A 23,949-nucleotide genomic window follows, 5' to 3' on the forward strand; every position below is an offset into this window, starting at 1 on the left:
CCCTGTTTATTGTTTCCCTTATAGATATAAGCAAATATCTCCCTGGTGACTGGTAGCAGGACAACAAAACAAAAGGAATCTAAAAGAATGAAGCCTTATGCATTTATATATGAAGAAATAAATGTTGAAAACCAATATATGGGACTTTTAATTTAAAGACCCATATAGTGGCGTGACTGTACACAAATCATAACTCATGGGGATGGGGGTGTCCCTGATCAGGGACAGGCACAGAGGGGTTAGTAAAGGAGTTAGTGATGTCTTGTTCGTAAATGATTTGTTCAATAGGAACTAATCTTTTATATAACTCAGGATGAACTAGTCCTCTCAGAGGACATGACAGCCAGGCCTCTCAGGCTCTGGAGCTAGCAGCAAGCATACAGTTCTTTTGAGATTAGTTCATTTGGATCCTTTTTGATCATACATTCTTTCATTCGTCACGTGACCGCTATCAAGTGACTGTTGCACTGTTAAACAACAATGGCAGGGAAGATGCAGGACATAAATCACTTCATTGTGAAGTGTATTTGCTTTCTTAGGTTTTCACATGGTTTTTATTGCTTGGGGCATTTTGTGTATTATAACATGTCTGCTGAAGCAAAACCATATTGTCCTCAGTATATAGTGTTTGAGAACCGTAACCATTTTTACAATGCCCATAAGAGGACTACAGCGCCACCTGCTGTAAATGAACGAAATTAACAAATGACTCAAAATGATTTGTCCACTTCACTGTTCAAACGTTCAAAGATCCGAGTCAGTTAAAAGAATCAAACTTCCAATCTCTAATGTTGGTACCTTTAATGGTACCAAAATGTTGGTTTCGTGACAACAATAGTTTCTGTCTCTGTCAGTGGGGAAACCAGAATGTGGACTGGGCTGGGTGGATTTATATCACAGTAAATTGGCACAGCAGAAAGCTAGAGAGAGTAAGAGACAAGAGGGGCAGAGAAGAAGGAGCTGGATCAACTCTTACCCCAGCTAGCAATTAGTGTCTTACTCCGGCTATTGCAGCACCTATTCATGAGTCCTGAGGGGAGGAGAAGGGGGTTGAGTGGTTACACACTACTAACTGAAAGGAGTAATTAGTTTTACTACTAAGACTCTGCAGTGTTCTGCTGCCATCATGGAGTGTACCGTACCTTTAAATGTCTCTTTTTCACATTGCACTGTACTCGTACATTTCGTACATTTCTTTCTCTCTTTGTGAATATGTATATTTGTCTGCTTGTTTGCATGTGTATATTGACTTTCTAGTCACATCCTGTCTTCCTGCTATTTGTACTGCTGAGGTCATCTTTGTGTGTGTTCCCTCAGGTTAAGGCATTATCTAAATGATTTAACAGAAGTGCAGCCACCCCGGCCCTTTTCTGTCTTCGTGCAGTTGAACAGGGGACTAAGTTCTCTAGGATGAAAACTGAGTACTTAATAGTATTTTCCATTGCTGCTGTAACACAGGTATGAGGAATAACATGGATCTTCTAATCATTCATTGTGAAGTTCATCATAATGCTGAGGACACTTTGGTGTGAGGTTTTCATTTAACACTATTCTACCTATGTTACAGTGTGCTATGCATATGATAAACACAGCTATATATATGTGTAGAATGAAAACCATAGACTGAGAGCAGGATTTGTGCATAAAAAAGCCAGTGTGTATGTCTGTCCTCGAGAAATGTTCTGTCATTTTGCTCTTTTCGTACTCATTATATTCAGCTTTAGATTGGTTCAGCATCACACAACAGCAACTGGGACAAAAACTTTTGCTGTTGGATTTTCAAGAGTGTGCACTTCAGAAATGAATTTAGTTTGAAACAAGGGCCTCAGGTACATTATTACATCACCTAAACATAGAACTAGCACATTTTGTAGCCACCAATTTCTGCGTGGCTACTAACGGTATTGCAGAATTTAGTGTTTATGCAGGTTTTCCATGGAGTTCTTTGGTGGACACACAGTGTGTTAGGCTCAATCGTCTGTCTGCACTGCAACGTGGGATTATTTCACAGCTGTATACTCATCCAATGCTTCTCCATCTATGCGACCATCACTGTGGCCCCCTTTGCTTTTCTCTGAATAGATTTTTAAGGAGCAACTGTCCAGGTCTTTCTATTGCATTGTGGCTATTTATTATCCACTGGCAGTATGGCAGCTTTTTTGCACTGCATCCAAGTTGCATTGATTGTAGTATTAAGTGTCAGGTTTTGGCAGAGATCGGACCCAAATGCACAGCCATGAGGCAGCAGACAGATGGTACGATTAAAAGGATTTTAATAAAGGAATCGAAGTCACAGACGGTCCAGGTCATTTGAGGCACAGAGGGAGCAGGCGTAATCGGGTCCGGTAATAGGGGGGGGTCAATAACAGAAGGCTAAGATTAACGTATTGGAATCGGCAGGCTTAGTCAGGTCCAGTTAGCAAGCAGGGTTCAGCAACAGAATCAACAGAGTACGGTACCGGTCAGGATCAGGCGAGAATCAACAGTCGGGAACATGGAGCAGGGTCGAAGACGAGATGAGCTGAACAAATGATTGCTGGAAAGTGACGACATGTGTACTGCGATCTGGCGGCTAGCTGTGGTAACAGGTGGTGGTTAAATGTCCTGGTAAGTAATGGTAAATGCAAGGCAGGTGCGTGTAATGACAACCGTAAGTAATGTTAGCGTGAACAGGATGGGACTAGAAACCGGAACTACAACGATAAAACAGGAAGTGGACACAGAACACTGACATTAAGCAGATTAAACCATGAGATGAGAGAGAACGAAGCACACAATGCTACTCGATGGAGATAAACAGATTGCATAGTACTGTTAAATACAACATGCAATTCAATATAGAGTTGAATTACAAATGTAATATATTGAAGAATTCAAGTACTTGCTATCTCTATTATGAATATATAAATCTGATAATAATAAAGACATTACGTAGTAGATAATATTTTTGCATTCTAAGTATGTATCAGTATGTATATTAAACTATATAAATATATGTCATATATTACTGTTACTGTTGCTGATTTTACTTATATAAACTCATTCACTCACTCACTACTTTATCTAAAGTACACTTGGTAAATATGCACCTAGTGAACAGTTTTGTTGCTGTATGCTTACACTGAACAAAGACAGTATAACAGGCAGCATTGCAGTGCTGGTTGGCTCATTATTGATCATAGAATAGACCAGGTCTTTTTTTTTCCCAGTTTACACTTGCTAATGATGACGTGCTAATCTCATGCCTCCCCCCCTAATGCAGAGACACAAGGAGACATTACCACATGTTACACACTAACATTGTTTGTTTTGAAATAGTGATTCAGATGTTGCCATGTAGAAAAATGTCTGTTTTGAAGCAGGGGCATGTTTTATTTTAGGGAACAGATGGAAGTGTATTACGTTCACATACACAGGCCCCTTAAAAGAGAACAAAGGAAAGCAATTAAAATTGGGATAAAATCACACTTTAATCAACATCGTCTATGAAGTTACAGACTCACAGAATGAACCAAATAATATGGTATTAAAAGTAATAATAATTTCATGATCGGCTACTTTACAACATACTGTAATAGTTTGTATTTAAAGCACCTTTGGTGTACAGTGTAACTGTGTAAATATAGTCAAAATTTACTCACTGGAGATACACTGTCTCGTATTATTAAAGTCTAGCCTGTCTGCTTGTTTCTAGCAGCTTTGGCCAAGGACACTGTGCTGCCTGGAGTGTTTCCCTCCACCAACCCACTGCTTCGTCTTTGCCGCTCGATCTCTCAAACACACACTTAAAGCAGAGTACCGGTCCACTGACCCGCGGTGCCTGTCAGATACGGTGCCCGGCTGTCTCTCATGCGAATGAATCAGAGTGAGAGAGAAAAAGGAAGGACAGGAACATTTCACCAGACTCTCTGAGTACACAAAACTGTTTTGTTGTTTTGGTTCTGCAGTTATGGAGAACAACCTGGAGCGCTGTTCAGAACCTATGAACATGTTCCATAATGAGGAGATTTTATTTTCAGAAGGCTTGTGGCAGTCACCCTGTCATTGTGTGCCACACTGCAGCCTGGTGTTTTTCTTTCAGTGACCACAAGAGACAGCATGACTAAACGTCCTTCACAAACTGTCTCTGCTTTGTACACACAGAAATAAGCCCATGATTCGGCGGTCAAAACAGGAGACATCATTCAGAGTCTTGTTATGTTTCATAAAGCCTCCATTTCTTATTACTATGCTAAAATGTAGAAACATATTGTTACTGTATGTCCTAAACATTTAACTTGTGCATAGCTCTGCACTTTGAAAACCTTTCTTCGAATGTCCTGGCAGCTAGTGTCACAGCTTGCGTGCGAGTGAAAGCACAACCAGCTGTCGACAGCTTCGCATGAGAAAACATACTTAGTGTAGCAAACAGAGGGTTCAGAGAGATGTTCAGATCACAGCAAGTGCAGATCATTGTGATGTTACAATGTCCACAACCCACCATGGCATTTTTTCGCTGAGAGCTAATAAGAAGGCCGTGCAAATGCCAGAGGGGCACAGAGAACTACACTCTGTAACATTCATCCAGCTTTGTCTGGCAGAAGGACATGCTGCAAGATAAGAAGAATATGAATACAGTTACAATATATGGTTATTGTTGACACCTGCTGATAAAAAAATCAAGGGCCTTTATGTCCATAAACAAATTTCTACCAAATGTACTAGAAAGTGTTAAAGCCGCACTTCAGCGGTTGTCAATGGTGTTTGTTTCTCTAATACTGTACAACTGTTTCATTTATACAGGATCTCTAGGTGTATACTGTATATATCATCTTAAGGCACTTTACAAGTTCAGGTCCTTACACAGTATATTAAAAACCTAACAAATCCCACATTAATCCCATACAATGTATTCGAGAGGAAAAACTCTTCAGCAAAAGGAATAAATTGGGTGCTACTAGGCACTGACACAAGAAACTAAATCATCCTGTTAAGTCCCATGAACTCACAGGCAGGACATTTACAGTGTCTGAAGTTTGTCCTGCAGCCTATGCATAAATACAGTATATACATGAATAGATACAATGTCTAATGTCATTGGGCACTATGAAAAAACTTTATTTTAATAAGTTTGTTGGCTTTTCTACATAGTTGTATTTTGTGCTTCAAAATGACTTATTTTAATCTGGTGCTACAGTATGTAAATACATACAGTATGAGAGAACTAAATGGGATTAGATTTTAGTCATCTTACATTCATTTCAGTCAAAATAGGCATAATTCTACTTGAATGCTATACTGAATGGAAGTACATAATAATTAATACAATATTAGTTTTTATTGAAATATTTAATTAAATAAATCAGATTAATTTTATTTTGGGATAATTCCGGATTAGCCCCAAAGAATGAGAACACAGAATGCAATTATGGCATTTGGTCAATCACATGAAGCCTGTAAATTACAGCAACTTGGAAGGTCTTATCTAGAGAGCTTCAATACAAACGCGTAAAGCCAGAAGCCCCACTGTAAGCTCTAAAAACAGTACTGGCCATTAATTTTTACTATTTAAAAAACAGTTTGTTCATGACAAACTTTCCATACATACAAAAAAAACATTGGAGTTCCACAGGGTTCTATGCTTGATCCATTACTTTTCAATATTATTAGGAAGTATAATTTTTTGGCATGCAGATGACACTCACTCACAAACACATGAAACACATCAATTAGTCAAACTTCAAACTTGTTTAAAAAACATCAAATCCTGGAGGTCCTGTAACTTCCTTGAACTACATACAGATTAAAATGAAATAAATATAATGGGACCGAAAAATCATAGAGACACATTGTTGAATCAGGTACTGTAGTTGCTCTGGATGACATAATGTAGCTTCAAGTTATCCTGAGAGGAACCTTGGCACCCTTTGGCCAGGATCTCTCCTTTAAATCATGTTAAAGAAATCAGAAAAAAAAACTTACTTCCATCTGAGAAATATTGCTAAAATTAGGATTATCCTTTTTCGAACAGAGTGGAATATTCCATCATTTATTACCTGACTTGTAACTCCACACTCAGAATTTGTCCCAATGACTCTAACTTAAAAAAAGCCTCCAGCTAATTTAAAATGCTGCAGCCTGATTGTAACTAGACTTAGGAAGAGATATCACATTTCTCCTACATTAGCTTATCTGTCCTGTAAAATCTAGGAAAGAATTTAATATTCGTCTACAAAAGGCAATGATGCAGCACCATTGTGTTTGTAAAACCTCATACTGTAGCTCCTTATGTTCCCAACAGAACACTCACATGTATGGTTCGTAGAGTTTCTATAGTGCCTTCAGTTACCAAGTCCCTCTCCCGACTTACTCACCTCACTATAAACCATCTTTTTTTTAAGCTGCTATAGACTGGGATGCTGGGATATTGTGCTCCTCTGTTTATTATTATGTGCTTATCTGTTTATTCGATAGTATTCACTAATGCTGTTACACATAACTATCTTTGCCTCTTTTTCTTCAGTAGTTGTGCTTCTCTCTCTCTCTCTCTCTGTGGCAATTGGCCTTTCAACCCACTAGTGGCGCTCTTGTTTTTGGTTCCTCCTCATTTTGATTGTGTAATTTCCTGTCTGTGCTCTGGTGATTATGTTGGTGTAATTCACCTATGACTTCTGCTAAGCATTTAAGCCCTGCCTTTTGGTTCATTCAATGTGGGTTTAAGCTAATGTAGGAGTTGCAGAGGGTTAGTTAGTAACACTATAAAGGAGTTTTTGCATATGTGATGATTTTCATTTTTCAATGTATGATGTATGTCTTGTTCCTTGTCCCCTGTGAAGGTTTGTACTTGATTTGTTTTGTCATCCACGTTTAAAATAGTCACTAGCCTGTAGTTAACAGTGTCATTTGGTTTTGTTTAGCAGTTCCGCTTAGTTTAGTTTTTAGAGTTAGACTTTAGAGTCCTGTCCCGCCTTTGCCTTCCATTTCAGTTCTGCCCCTTTGTGCGGGGAGCGTGAAGTTAGTATCAGAAGACTGTTGTGTTACGATGCATTTAGTTTAGTGTTTGCCAATCACAGTATAGTGTTATTTTCCTGCGTAGCAGTGACTTTTAGTTCAGAGTTTTGTGTTTTTTTTCGGTCCTGCAAGGCAGCGAGTTTGTTTAGTTATTACTGTATCTATTTATGTTATTTCTTGTATTCTGCAGTGTGGAGTGAGGTTGTTTCTTGTGTTGGAACATTTAATAAATCAGTACATGTTAGAACAGTTTTTCTGTGACAGTTTGGTGCAACCGGACCCCCCATTCCCCTTTCCCTGGTGCAGGGTTTTGTGTCTTAATCCTGGTCCCAGTACTGTGCCAAGTTTAAGTAGTGCAACGGAGCGTGTGTTTATGAACCTTTGCTCCCAGCTCAGTGCGGGTGTAGTTAGTCGTTCCTCCTCCACCTCTTCGTCCAAGCCTGTTAACACACCAACCAACCAAGAACCCAGCCGACCCTTAGTTTGTGTTTAGTTAAGTTTAATTAGCACAGCTAAATGTTTAGTTTGTGCTGGCTTTTCTGTGTCCTCATGGAAGGAATTGAAGAACCAAAGAGAACTAAAGAGGAAGCTTTATCAGCTTTGGGGTCACAAGCTGTTTCTGTTTTGGATTACAATTGGACTGCTAAGAACTCAACCTCATTCGGAGGAGGGTTATAACATGGCTGAGAAGAAGAAAAATGTTTTGTGTCCGAACTGTTTTCAGTTCATTTTCTGGTCTTAAGCATAAAGTGGGGTCCTCTGCTTCTGCTCATCTTATCTCATCTGTTCATGTCACAGAGCCTCATCTGAGCTCTGCTCCTGTCCCCCGGATCTCGTCTGAGTTCTACTCCTGTCACCAGGTCTCGTCTAGTCTCTGCTCCTGTTGCCAAGCCTCGTCTGGCCCTTGTTATGGCTCCATAGTCTGTGGTATTGCTTCCTGGTTCCTCAGGGGCTGCAGCTCTTCAATCTGGTGTGACGTCTGCTCCGGATGCTGTCGTCCATCAGCACCCAAGCCTCATCTCATCTTGCTTTGATACTATTGTCCATCAGCATCCACATCTTGTCTCAACTGGTGATGTCATCCATCAGCGCACATGTCTTGCCTGGTGTGGTTTGTCTGATGCTGCAACTCATCTGTATCACGTCTTCTCTGGTCCTTTTGCTGCAGCTCTTCAGTATCACCCTGTCTCGTCTCACCCTGGTGATCTAGGAGTTGCAACATATCATTGTCCCAGTGGTCCAGAGTTGCCTTCGTCCTGGTGCCTTTGTCCAGTGGTGACCACGCCTGTCTCTGATGTGGCTATACCTGTGGTTCCTGAAGGCAGCACGGCTGCTGTTTCTCACTTATCATCAGATGTTGCACCTGAGGTCCTCGCAGCGGTTCCTAAGAGCAGCGAGGGACCCGCTCAGTCCACTGTATCATTGCCTGCTCCTGCGGTGCTTCTCCCCCTGGTTCCTGAAGAAGCATGATACCTAGTCTGTCTGGCACAGTTTCTGCATCAACAAAGATGCATGAATGCAGCACAGAGGTTCCTGTTTCTCGCAAGCTTGGATGTGTTCCAGTTTGCCAATTCCCTCTCTAGCTTGGATGTTTTTCTTGCTTGCCGATGTTCTCATCAGGCCAGTGTGTGTTCTGGCCCTGTCTCTGTTGCCCCGATGTGGCACAGATCTGCACCTGACTCGTCCACATGGCATGGCTCTTTGCCGCTCGACTCGTCTACTGGCTAGACACAACCTTGTGAAACCAAGTTTCTATTGGATATCTTGTGTTTTTGTCCAGGAAAACATTAACATGTGGTTCTGGGCAATAAAAATACATACAGTAGTTTAGGATCTCTTTTTGCATTTGAATAGATTTGAATTGAGCTACAAAACTAAAAAAGCATTACATTTTCATAACTAACATAAATTTTTCGTTAATTAGCATCCTGCAGAATACATGCTACTTAATACCCTTAAATTAAAAATGAATTACCTACTCCTATATTATGTTAGATATATGAAACAAATCCACTAATGCTTAAAATTTAATAACATACCTCTACGAGACTGTGGTGGAAATTTCCTATAAAGAGGCAGATGAGACAGTTGTCTTTTGTGAGATTTATTATGAAGATAAAGGAAAATAAAAATAATGGGGAAAGCAAAGCAAAAACATGGATGTTGATCGTGCACATCAACAAACCAAAAACCAGCTGGGGAGATCAGTCCATAGACCATGAAGGTGTGATGCAACCAGCCCACTATCCTCAAGTTTTTTTCTCCCTTTTAACCCCTTTCTCTGGCTCTAGTGGAATGTCTCTCTGCACCAATAGAATTGTTTGTGCCACCTTATCTCGCCATCAGTAAGAATATTTACACTCCCACTTCTGCATCATCATGTCTTGTTATCCAAAGGAAGGAACACCAAGCTTCGAAGACAAGATGCATTCGGTTTTACAGCCTTGGGTCTGGTGGGGAATCAGATATGATGGAGCCAGAGACCAGGGTGTAAAAGACAAACACATATCATAAACTATTAGTCAGTCAAACAGAACATCAGATGTTTAAACTTGATGTACGACAGGGCACAAGAGATTAGTTGTTTGTGTAAGAATGTTCAGTTTTGCACCTAACCAGCACATAATGACTCTGTTGTATAAGAAAAAACCCAAAGTCACAATTTTTGCCATTACAGATGCATCACCCAACTTGACATTCATCTTGCGCATCTACCTTGATCATACTGTATGATCTATAAACATGAGATTCTGTCTGTTTAGTGCATGAAACAAACTTCATTAACTGTGCTGCTGATGAAAAAGTGTCTAGTTCATCTCTGGCTCACTGCCTTTTTGTACTCGTATCTGTGCTGACATGTTTTGCTTTGTCAGTGAATTGATTCAGCGGCTCAGCTCCCTGAGATTTCTTTAGCACCATAGCATTATTGTCATGGAAAGTTTAAGGAACCAAAAAGAACAGTAAATGACTGACGTGTGAAAAACCCTAAACATAACTTGAACAAAAAACACTCCCCTACACAAAAGACAGAAAACCAGGGACAACAATATAATAGAGCAATACAAGGCTTATAGGACTAGACAGCAAAAAAACAAAACTAAACAGAGCTGACCCAAAAAGCAACATGACCTGACGTTGAGGATCAAGGAAACAGCCAGACTGGGGACATAACATGGAAAAAAAGCCTGGTAACATCGACGGACTACCGAGTGAGTGGATGGGGTTGTGTATTTGGACTGAGGGAAAGGCACAGGTAAGTGGTTGCTTAATTCATGTCCTGCATTAGCAGTTAGATGCTGCTTTCCTCCCAGTAAAAAGAATAGATTGAGCTACAATGTGCAGTCACATTGTCTTAGCCATCAGCCTGGATGAGACAATGAAACCTTATTAGTGCTGCTAGAACATAATTAGTGGCTCAGTGGAGCCGTCTGCAGAAGCTCACAGACATGTGGATTTACAGGAAGCCCATTCAATTTCTATTGATTTATGGAAGTGGACATGATGAAAAATCTAGGAATCAAGTTGTAATGAACACATCATTTATCTTCCTCGTCATATATGTTTTCTCTGTGTAAGGCTTCAGCCAGTATCTGTAACTGTAGATAAGACCATAGTGTAAGTATATTTCCTGTGAGTCAGGATAGTGTTTCTGGCCTCTGAGGGAAGCCATTCATGTCCTTTGACTATAATGACTGATGGTTTCAAGTTGTTAGTGTGGTAAAGGGGCGTAATGACTTGATAATGAAATCTGGCACTTGCTATTTAATCTTCAGCCTGTCAGGCGTTAAGCCACTTTACTCTGTACAGTAAACAGCAAGATGTGGCTTATCAGAGTGAGGGAGTACACTGGGATAAGTCTAAATGCGTGAGGAAACTGCACATATTTAATTCCATTACTGTGGCGTGTCCTCTCCTTTCTCTTCTCTAGAGCAACTTAACAGCTGAATAGCAGCTTTCAGGAGCCTCTTTATCACATAAATGTGGTGTCGGCTTTGTGTCTTTCTAATATTAAAAAAAAAAACTTTTTCCAGGAAGGTCATAACTTAGGCTGAAATTGTTTGTTAAAAGCAGCGCAAGATTAAACAAACAGTTATTATCCATTATGGCTCATTATTTGTTTTATCCAATGGGATATGAAGTGTAAAAAGATCATTCTCTAAAATTGTTATAGCCATTTTTAGTATGCCCAACAATACTGATTTCATTTATAGGCAGGACAAAGCCATTTAGGTTTCAGAGACATGGATTCAGGGTCAATGTAAACACTGTAACATCAACATACAGTAGGCTCTACTGTACTTCCAGTGTCTACATCAGTGATGTGCAGTCAGGTCAGGCTCTTGGCATAGACTAACTAGGCGCAAAATCATAATTTTGCCTAGGGCGCCACAGTGGGCCTAGGGCGCTGTGTGCATTCGGGGGTGACAGATGATGATAATATTGTTATACCAACATGAAATAGAAATCCATATGTGTTATACATTTCCCGAACTAATATGGGGAGAAACCCAAGGGTCTGCAACAATGAGTCAGGCCTCAGTCTGCTACTCAAACCATAACGTGACTGTTTCAGATTGTCACTGATATAAGTTTGCTAAATACAGATGGATTTTTCGTACACTATAACTTTCCACAATCTGCCTAATGTCTTTGTCGATGTGGGTGACTTTATCTGCAAAAAACTGCAAAGAAAACTTGAGGTGAGGCAAGACAGCTCTCTACCTCATCCTAAAGGGGGCAAATGGGGAATCACTGCTATGTGGTAAAATATCTGGTTTCTGATTGTTAAAAACAATAACTATTTAAAAAAAATCAAGTGCTTGAAAAGTAAATTTAGACATTGAGTTAATTATTCACCTGTTTGTGTTCATTAGAAGCAAGCCTGTATTAAAACTGGTTAAAGCATAATTTTAAAAGTTTTAAAATCAACTTAAAACATCACTGACGGTCAAAATAGAACATTCAAACTATAAGAGACCAAATATGTTTCTTTTTAAGAGAAAGAAAAAAATGGTAAAATATGAAACTCAAGTGGTCACCCAGCATTCTGCAAGTTGAATAGTGAAAATAGATTCTAGGTAATGTACTGTAGTGTTGCTGTGTGGTGGTGTACTTGCGTGGGTGGGTCACATGAAACAGGTCTTTCCAAGAGGACCTTCTTGTTTGATCTCAGTGTGAATCATTGTGTGTTTCACCCATACTGTACTATTTTTGCATAATGACATGATAAGAATGCATTAGTGCAGTTTTGGGCCTAGTGATGCCAACTATGATGTGATTATTTGGCACCTGCACCTTACCCTGATGCCATTGGAATTGTTGCTGGAGGAAGCTCTGCATTATATGAGATGGTGGAGACAAATAATCTTGAATGGTAGTTTATATGAAAGGTTTTGGATGCAGGACAGAGACAGGATTTTAATGTCTCCATGGATGATGGCACCGCCATGCAGTGCTTGCAGAATGTTAAGATGGCTCGTCTTAGTGCTGACCCTACAGTCACAGAGTAAATAACTGCTTTTGTGCCATTCACTGCTACATGCAGTCAAGCATAAACAAACAATGTTTACCTTCCAAAGAATGAGTAAATTCTTGTAATAGTGTTTATACTGGTTTTGTTTTTGGGTAAATCCCAGATGCAGTGGTGCATTTAAGACTTGTATAAACTGCTAGGGGAATGCAGGCACCAATATACAATGTGACAACACACAAATTAGGGGCTGCATATAGTGTCTGCACTCATGTGTGGTTTCCCAAGAAATAATTACAATCATTTTTACATTTCACTTTTTTTATCCATGGAACAAACAAAATCCACTGTGTTAAACAGCAAGAGCAAATCAAAACAAGCCAATCCTTATGCCTGACTCCAGCAGAACATGTCATAACTCCAGCTCTGTGTTCAACATGCAGGCATGAGATTAGTATCGATCCCCTCATCTCACCCCAAGAAGGAAATCAAATAAGCCTATTTCCCAAAATGTTTGACTGAGAGAGAACAGAAAACTCTCCCATTCCATAGCATTGTTTCTAACTTACTGTTCTTCTCCAGATGGAACAGTGCTGAACAGTACACACACACACACACACACACACACACACACACACACACACACACACACACACACACACACACACACACACACACACACACACACACACACACACACACACACACGCATCATCCCAGAAAACCTAGAAAACCAGTAATAAACAAATGCTCTTTTTTTCTTGCCATGTCTCTCAGTGGTTAAACTGTTGGGGCCATATGTCCAATGACCCATTTAACATATTTTGTTTACCTGAGGAGAGTGGAGAAAGACACTGATCACCATCTACACACACACACACACACACACACACACACACACACACACACACACACACACACACACACACACGCACACACACACACACACACACACACACACACACGCATCATCCCAGAAAACCTAGAAAACCAGTAATAAACAAATGCTCTTTTTTTCTTGCCATGTCTCTCAGTGGTTAAACTGTTGGGGCCATATGTCCAGTGACCCATTTAACATATTTTGTTTACCTGAGGAGAGTGGAGAAAGACACTGATCACCATCTACACACACACACACACACACACACACACACACACACACACACACACACACACACACACACACACACACACACACACACACACACACACACACACACACGTGTCATAAGCAGTGATTTATTTATATAATTTGTTCAAGTATTCTACATACAGTATGTGTGTAAGTGCACTGTAATCAGCTGCGGCATAGAACTGGTTCCGTAACACTCACTTTTCACCCCAGTTGGGAACTGCTAAGCATTTTGTAATGACTGCAGGCTTGTGGCAAATAGAATATAAATAAATGCTTTTTGTGGGTCACTGCTTTCTGCATTATTAAAAGGCATTGTTGTGTAATTTACGGGCTTGGAGTCAATCGAGAGGCAAATGAGTCGTGTATGTATTCCCTCGTGTCTTTTAAAACAGTAGAACACAAAACAACTTTCGGAGGAAGATAATGTAGGAGAGGGAAAAATCAAAAGTCTTAACTTGAAAACAAATTCTTTCAAATCATTGGTTGTGAGTGCGTGTGCTAGGTTATGTTTCTGTCATGTGTTTCAATGTGAGGTGATACAGCTAAACATTCACAAAGGAGCTTTAATTCAGTGTTTCACATCATATTGTTTTTCAAATCAGGCTGATGTCAAATTTAAGGTCTTGATTGAGTTTAAGTGATTCATGTGAATCCTTATGTGTCACACATACATACAGTGGTAGCAGTTCAAAGTGACTAGCGTTTTCACTGCAGTACCGTTAAAGACTTTTAATCCTGCAGCGGGCTGAAAAAGATCAGGACTCTAGTCTCGTTTTTGATTAGCCTCCAATGCACTACAGCGTAACTGAGGTCCGACTGTTCATTTCTACCTGTAACACATATTGCACCAAACCTATTTTACCATTAAGTATCTGTTGTGTGCTCAAATGTGGGGAGTATGAAGCACAACAACTCGCTATGAAATAAATATTGTCGTAAATGGAGACATTATCCATAACTAGTCATTTTACGGTGCCATTCCTATATCCTCCGTTAGTCCAGTCATTAAGCTGAACAACTGTTGTCTTGGCAGAGTTATCCGAGTTCGATCCCTTTTTTTTGGTGCATTTCCTGTACATTGTTTTAATTCTCCTCTACTTTTTCGTGTCTTAAAATAGCTGGCGTCTCATACATACCCACCGCTCTAACATCTGATATAATACAGTCAGGACCATAAATATTTGGACAGAGACACAATTCTTCTAATTTTGTTTCTGTACATTACCACAGTGAATTTTAAATGAAACAACTCAGATGCCATTGAAGTGCAGACTCTCAGCTTTAATTCCATGGGTTGACCAAAAAGATTGCATAAAAATGTGAAAAACTAAAGCATTTATTAAACACAATCCCTTCATTTCATGGGCTCGTAAGTAATTGGACAATTGACTTCCATGCTATTGCATGGGCAGGTGTGGACAATTTCCTTGTTATGTCATTATGAGTGAAGCAGATAAAAGGCCTGGAGTTGATTAGAGGACTCGTGTTTGCATTTTGAAGATTTTGCTGTGAACAGACAACATGCGGTCAAAGGAGCTCTCCATGCAGGTGAAACGAGCCATCATTAAGCTGAGAAAACAGAAAAAAAACATGCGAGAAATTGCTACAGTATTAGGAGTGGCAAAATCAACAGTGTGGTACATCCTGAGAAAGAAAGAAAGCACTGGTGAACTTAGCAACGCAAAAAGACCTGGACGTCCACGGAAGACAACAGTGGTGGATGATCGCAGAATCATTTCCATGGTGAAGAGGAACCCATTCACAGCAGCCAACCAAGTGAACAACACTCTCCAGGAGGTAGGCGTATCAATATCCAAGTCTACCATAAAGAGAAGACTGCATGAAAGTAGATACAGAGGGTACACTGCAAGGTGCAAGCCACTCATAAGCCGCAAGAATAGAAAGGCCAGATTGGACTTTGCTAGAAAGCATCTAAAAAAGCCAGCACAGTTCTGGAAAAACATTCTTTGGACAGATGAAACCAAAATCAACCTCTACCAGAATGATGGCAAGAGAAAAGTATGGAGAAGGCGTGGAGAAGCTCATGATCCAAAGCACACTACATCATCAGTAAAACACTGTGGAGGCAGTGTGATGGCCTGGGCGTGCATGGCTGCTAGTGGCACTGGGACACTAGTGTTTATTGATGACGTGACACAGGACAGAAGCAGCCGAATGAATTCTGAGGTGTTCAGAGACATACTGTCTGCGCAGATCCAGGTGAATGCAGTCAAACTGATTGGGCGGCATTTCATAATACAGATGGACAACGACCCAAAACATACAGCCAAAGCAACTCAGGAGTTTATTAAAGCAAAGAAGTGGAATATGCTTGAATGGCCAAGTCAGTCACCTGATCTTAACCCAATTGAGCATGCATTTCACTTGTTGAAGACTAAACTGCAGACAGAAAGGCCCACAAACAAACAGCAACTGAAAGCCGCTGCAGTAAAGGCCTGGCAGAGCATTCAGAAGGAGAAAACCCAGCATCTCGTGATGTCCATGAGTTCAAGACTTCAGGCTGTCATTGCCAACAAAGGGTTTTCAACCAAATATTAGTAATGACCATTTTATTTTCAGTTATTTCATTTTTCCAATTACTTACGAGCCCATGAAATGAAGGGATTGTGTTTAATAAATGCTTTAGTTTTTCACAGTTTTATGCAATCTTTTTGTTCAACCCATGGAATTAAAGCTGAAAGTCTGCACTTCAATGGCATCTGAGTTGTTTCATTTAAAAATCACTGTGGTAATGTACAGAAACAAAATTAGAAGAATTGTGTCTCTGTCCAAATATTTATGGTCCTGACTGTATATTGGCTTCACATAATTACGTGGTTATGGGTCGCGGTTCAATTAATATAATTTGAACGCTTATGGCCAAGTAAAGACGTAAAGCGCAGTCCATCCTCAGCCGCTTATTTCGTTCGCTTACTTCCACAACTTGTTAATGAATGTTTTCCAGTAGTCGTAGATTTTACGTAAATAACCGTAATAATCATAGAAATTTGTTTTATAGCAGTTGTCGATCGTAACTCTGACAGGACACCAGAGCTCCTGAATCAGGCAGACTGACACACACTACATCCAAATGATAATGGCCGAATATATAGCATGAGAATTTAAGAATTTCATTAGGTACATTTGAAAAGTCCAATTCAGCCTAATACAGCCAGTAACTGATTCAGATCTATGTCTATGTAACATCAGATCTATGTCCTGTTCTCAGAACTGTGTCTTTACTTGGTATTTGGCCCTAACTATAAAGGTCAGATACTAAAGCTCCACCTTTTGGTTTTACCCTGGAATTGCGTCTTTGGTGCTAAAATGGGGGTGTCCTTATTAACATTTTTAACACCTTCCCCAGACAGACCAAGGAGGGGGGCTGCTGACCATCGGCTCATGAGTATATGATGAGTGTGTCATCAGCATTGGAAAGGGCACTGACAGTCGACTGAAATCTGCGAAAACGAACTGCTCCATCTGTATCTCGTGGGTCAAATGATAACATATAACAGAAAACACTACAGCCTAGACATGAGTTGCTACTAATAGCTACTGAGTAGTAAGTGCCCGTTTCTATCTCATTTTGAATGGAACATTGTTTAAGACTTTTTTAACACACACACTCCATCCTTTTTATTTTAGCTGAAGTGACCAATCAGAGCAGGGTGCGCATCCTCATGCTGGATGGAGTATTAGTCAGTCCTCTACCCTGCAACAGAAACTTCTAGAACACAGAAACTTCTACATTTCATCGTCATCAGCAGTTCAAAACATTATTACATTTATTTGTGGTCATTGGTTCGTGGTGTCATGTTCACTCTCACCTCCACTTTCACATGCATTCACATGATCCTCATTACCCGTTATTACCCTATCCAGTACTTAAGAGCTAGTACCCACTACATTAAATGGACTCATCCTGCCCAGTTTAATAAGGCTGTAATACGTATAACTATAAATCACTTCCTTCATGATGGGAAGCCACACTGGGAACCAGTTTGGAACACTGGGCTCATGTGTTACGACTGAAAACTACAGCTCTAGTATTTCAATAATGAAAGAATGTGGCCCAGAGACGACTCGCATGAAAGGTCCTAAACTTAGCACGCCTACGCTAAAAACCTCTTAAATATATGTTTTCAAGTTTATCATCTGAATGTTCTGTAGTTGTTTAGGATGACTCTATACTGGAAGCAATGGATCAGCAGGACCGACCTGTTACTTGATTGGATTTATAACTGTGTGACTCTAAACTAAGAACACTACTGTTATGATTGTAGATAGATTATTAATCACTTGACAACAAACATAATTTTTGTATTATTACTGTTGGGCATAGCTTGGGCATATACAGAATTGATATAATGTATAGGGATACATATTATGCAAAGTGATACAGTAGATTCACTTCTGCCAAATGCTTTGTTCTCCTCCATATAAAACGGGAGGTGACTGGAATGAACAGAGGAGCATTCACTGTAATCATGTGATTACAATAAACAGCAACACAGCAGCACAAATACTGCCAGTCACTATACTGTAACAAATGATTAATGCTGTTTTTCAGACTACTCCCACTCAGACCCGGGACAAAAAGCTTTGCAGCCATGCATCTTAACCACTAGGCCACCCAAGACTTGATGAGTGGCTGTTCTACAAGAGGCTATATGACACAGTCAACTACGATGTTTTAGGCCCAAAAGTGGGAGTCAATCGCCATCTACAGGCCAAAAGGACGTAACACACTCTCTGACAAGGTGCTGATGCGGCGCACACAAAAGCAAACCACAGTGGAGGTTGACACTTTTAATTGCTGCCACTGTAAATAGTAGGGTTGAATAAATTGCACATTTCTGATTTACTGCAGAGAGTGAAAACAAACATTACATGGCTGATGTCAGTAAACACTCTATGTATGAGCTGAGGATGTGAACTGCCAAGTCTCAAAACGACTCCCTGAACTGAGTAAGTAATATATTCAATATATACAGTATATTATTTAACCGATTATTTATTTAGCTTGTGCTGTAAAGTTTGAGTACAGTGCTCCTTGTGTTTTGGACTATCAGGAGTAGCGCTAGCTTACATTGCTAACGTTAGCCTATGCATTAGCCTGGCTGGCAGCAGCTCTACTACTAGTAAAATAATTCATTTCATCCTTTTGTAGGTAATATTGGCCAGTCGCGTATCGTCACAGAAACTTTTGGAATGGACAACTGTCTTGTTTTTCCAGCCACTAACAGCAGACCACTGTTGCAGTATGCCAGGGTGGTGCTGTATTCTGGCTCATACAACTAATCACGAATATCAGACTGTGCGTGCTGAAGTACTCGCTGTCTTATAAATAATCTACAGCAGGACCTCCGGCTATATTAGTGCTGTACAGGTATCCAAGAAAAACAATAGTGGACTGAGAAGTTGCGCTCCAGCTGGCTGGCTCCGCCTCAAATGGAGGTCAACACAACAGACAGCATCTAAAGCCTCAACCAAACATAACTGACCTAAGGCTTCTTCTTTTGTGTTTAACGGTGGTTTGCATCCTCAGTGTTAACACTACCACCACCTGTCGATTTCTCTAACCCTCATATTCTTTTCCCCAACCCAGTGACACTTAAAAACTTAAACAAGACAGACACACATCTTTTAATCCTGCCTCCCTCATACTCCTTATAATTCCTTCCCTTTCTCCCCTGTATTTGTCACACTCCATAATAACATGCTCCACTCCCTCCACCTCACCATAAAACTCACACCGCCCATCCACATGTCTCCCCATCAAATGTAAAGTCATATTCAAATATGTGTGCCCAATTCCTAATCTACTTAAAATAACCTGCTCCCTCTTCCCCTGCTCACCTAATCCTCTGCCTACCCCCACATTCTTTTGGATATTATGGAGCTTCCGCCCTTTACCCTCTTTATCCCACTCATCCTGCTACTCCTTCACAGTATTCGACCAAACTATGCTTTTCCCATTCCCCTTTAACCTGTTCCACAACCTTCTCCTGTTTTGTTACTCTTTAATTATGCATTTAAAATACATTACATCAATGCAATTTTACACATGAATACAGCTTCAAATTTCGAATTTCTGTATGAAAATTAACTAAATATTCTAAATATTAGCATTGCTGTGTGTGCTGAGGAGTTGAGATAATTTGTTGCCCAACAGAACTGGCCAATCCTGATCCATTACTATAGGTTGTGGGGAGTCTGAGCCACAGGAAGGATGTGTTAATGCTTGCATGTGTGTGTGTAAGAAGAGCAGGCAGACGTGATGGAGCTCTGGGTCACCTCGTTTACGAGGCCCAGGGCTGAATACCTCCTGTCAATTTCTCATTATTCCCTCATCCCACATCAGGACACTCTCTCTCTCTCTCTCTGCCTCTCTCTATATTGTAACATTTAATGTCATGTTACCTGTTCAAATATTGTAGAATTTGCTGGGATGACACTCTTGGATATATGTAGTGCAAATAAACAACTGTGCAAATTTTCTCTGTTTGTCTATGATTCGCTGATTGTTGTTAATTATACGCAATTTTATTATTATTTAATTATATTTGTATGGTCTACATCAGGGCTTGGCAGCTCCAACCTCCAGGGATACAGTCCTGCTGCTTTTCCATCTCTTTCCACTCAGTCACTCACAGTGATTTGGATCCATGTAAAGATCCTTGGCAAACGTAAAAAAACAGCTTGTTCAAAAATCAGGACATAATGAGGTCTTGCTTGCACTGCAATTTAGAGCGAGACACTACTGTTCTCACTACACTACAACTTATACTTTAACAGATCGATGCTGTGTCAGGCTCGAGAGGAAGTATCTTTAAACCCTGTCACATCTGGATCAAGTGTTTAGTATGCTGTGCTGGCGAGTGTTTAAGAATGTTACATAGATTTATTGTCTGAGTGATTGTACTTTGTTCTGGAGTACAGATTACACATGGTTTGCAGGACTTGCTATTTGAGGTTAAAACACAGTTGAGTGAACCTGCCTTGCTTCTTACCAAGATGATCTTTCATAATCATTGTTGGCGACTCTCCATGTCTCCAATATTTCCAGAGTCACCAAACAGCTGAGTAAGGGAAGATTGTCAGACACGCTCCATACAAATATTGAACAAACCCTGGTTTAATATATAAAATGTGTTTATTCCTTTACTTGTTAATAATGACATCCAAATACGTCATCCAGTAATCCACAGAATAACATAATGTGGCCTAATAAAGCGGTCAACGAAAATAGGCCTTTCCCCATCACCCACTCACTACACACTGCCAAACCTAGAAATTGCAGGTGATGCACCTTAAATCATTACCACCACCAAAACCAGTTACTCCGCAAAAGGCGTCACCCCCCGGTATCCACCCCCTACAATCATCATAATCTTGCCTAGGGCACCAAAATGGCTAGGGTTGGTACCGGATACTGCACGGTAGTAGCAATGGGGCTTGAGAGGTTGGTCAGAGGGACCGTATGGGTTTTAGTTTTCTTTGGGCCACTGCATGCATGTGTGTTTGGGTGCATGTTCATTCATTTACTGTATTTTTCTCCTTTCACACTCCTTTAAATCTGTCTGCCCAATGGTTTTGTTTAGATTTGCTCAACACTGTCTCCAAATCTATTTGTATGTGTTGTTGAGTGTCGTGTGCAATCACAGCTGAGCAGATATTGATGGGCAGCCAGGTTTATTGCCAACAAGGTCAGGGGGAAAATATGAAGTCACAATGTTTATTGTTTGACTGATTCTGTCACAGAGCTCAGTGACCAGCATGTATGTTGACAGAAGACAGCCACACATGCTGTGAATAGTCAAAGTGGTTTTATAACTTCTGTAGTAAACAATGCATAGTACTGTATGTAGAAATGTGGACTAATGACAACCACAGCAGGACACTGACAACTGTTCAGTAATAACGTCATGTTATATTATATTATTATCACTTTGTTGGTGAGTAGGTGATATTTTAAGTTAGATTAGATAGACTGCACTTTAACTATGAACTGTATAATTTTGTGTATAATATATGTAACCCACACATGCAGAGGAAGCACTTTGCACTTACATGCTTTACAGTTAAACTGTCCTGTTTTAACAGTGTTCCATTTGTTGTGAGTGTAGCATGGTCTGACTAAATTAATAATGAAGCCTGAAACACAGAACATGACACAACATATTCCCTCTGTGCTGTGATGCATCTGTCCCTTCTTCTTGGCAATGTGACTGTACTGAGAAGCCTATCAAGCTCTCATTACCCCTGTGTTAAAATGCATAGTACATTAACCCAATTGTATCAGGTCATCTACTGTAAATGGGTTTTTGTTTCCTCCATGTCTGATTTTGGATTAAAAATAGGAAAACCAATCAAGATCTTAGTGAAGTAGTAGTTTGTAATAATCTACAAATAATGTGAATGGAACTCATGTCTGTAATGTTTACCTTGATTTTGGCGCTTAACAAAGTGCTGACCTTCTCTGGAAACCGTTTGATGCCTAAAGTGTTAACTTATTTATGAATATTAACTTATGTCTCTTCAATAAACAATAAACGGTCGAATATATTCCTCACTTGGTGCTCATTCCACCGTTCTGTCCTAGGTGTTTTTTGGGGGTTTGTCCTTAGCATCCTGAAGCTAGGTTCAACTGCTGCTTTTTTACATGCAGAACGAAACTAATGATCTGTAACACACACTGTCAGAACGTCAAAGGCGGCGGACCCACATGCACGGCACGGACAGGCTGGGATATGAATAGCAGAAGGAATTAATTCCAACTCAGTGTCGAGATCAGGCCGGGTCATACACGGACGGTTCATACAGCGTTATACAGGAGCAGGCAGAATCGGTGGCAGGGACAGGCAAGGTTCGTAAACAAGAGTCTGGATTACAATACCGTTCCGTCAGGCGTAAGATCGTGGTCAGGGTAGCAGGCAAGGTCGGTATCAGGCAAGATCAAAATCCAAGGCATACAAGACAGACAGGGACTAGACAGGCTCGGCGTCAGTGGTCAAAACAAGGTTCATAAACAAGACTGGGCTAGGCTACGAAACGCTGGAAGGTGGTGAATAACACGCAACACGAGCTAACAATCTGGCGAGGCGCTAGAGTGAGAGGTGGTGCTTAAATATACTGAACTGATTAATGATGACATGCAGGTGTGGCTAATGACCAGTAGAAACATGGAACAGCTGTGACATGACATGAACAGGAAGTCCTTTCAACATAATGACGGAGATCAGAACCAAAACATGACAGACCGGAAGGACTTCAAAATAAAACCAGACACTAGAACCAGACACTACAGAACGTAAGGAACTCAAAATAAAACAAGGAACAGGACCAGGGACTGTGACACACACGTTCTCCCTGTCAGCAAGACATGATGACAGCGTTTAAAAAGATGACGAATTAACAGATTTCCAAGGTCATACGATGACAAGAGTAAAAAGATGACAATGATTCAAAAGTTGACCAAGGTAAAACTATGTCAAAGATTAAAAAGTTGACAAAGGTGCATTGTTGACAATCATGAATAAGCTGACTAGCTTTTTGATTTAAAGAAAGTATTTGTAATTAATTCCTTAACTGTGTAATAATTTAATAACTAGTCATAATTAACCAGTCAGAAACAAAAATCTTGCCATTTAAGGTAATAATTGTCAGTTAATCTTTAAACAGTCATAATTAACTATTTAATGGCAGAAGCAGTGCAGTTAAAGCTAATTATTTGGCGTGGGGCTTTTATTTTGAAAGGATTTAAAGGAAGTTGGGGCCTAATTATTACACAATTCAATAGTGTAGTTGACTAATCAGTAATGAGCATGGAACTGCTTTGTACACGGAGCATCAGGAGTTTGACCTGTCAGTCAAATCTGCAGCTGCGCCATTGCCATTGAGACAAAAGGCGGGAAAATCAGGCTCACTCTGCTCGGTAAAAGCAGAGTTTCAACGCTGATAAATAGACTTATCCCAGCAAAACCATAATAGTTATCACAGAAATAACTTCAATTTATGAATCCCAAGGCTTCAATGAGCAACTAATTTGAATTTTATGTTTGATGACTAAAGACTGCGGTCACACTCACTATTTCAAAATGTGTTTCCTTCTGCGGTTTTCCCCAGATGCCTGGCGCAAATTATCATTAGAGTGGATAGGGGAAATTCTGGATCTCTGCTTTGAGGTAGAGAAAGAAGACAAGTATGACTACAAACGAGATAAAAAAATTAAGTTGATAGAGTGAAAACTGTGGCTATAGTTACAGATTAAAAAAACAATTCTATCTTAAAAAAACGTGCCCTCACTCTAGCTGTGACGTCACGCACTCTAGTTCATGCAATAGACACT

At 40.1% G+C, this 23,949-nt stretch overlaps 1 protein-coding gene across 4 annotated transcripts in view; it reads left to right on the top strand.

The window, feature by feature from the left end:
- The window catches only part of LOC114856774 (polypeptide N-acetylgalactosaminyltransferase 18-like), a 126,237-nt gene that overhangs the window by 38,702 nt on the left and 63,586 nt on the right, over window positions 1–23,949 (top strand). The gene's annotated exons all lie outside the window — the stretch shown is intronic.

Source organism: Betta splendens, chromosome 6 (assembly GCF_900634795.4).
Source record: "Betta splendens chromosome 6, fBetSpl5.4, whole genome shotgun sequence".
NCBI classification, from domain to species: Eukaryota; Metazoa; Chordata; class Actinopteri; order Anabantiformes; family Osphronemidae; genus Betta; species Betta splendens.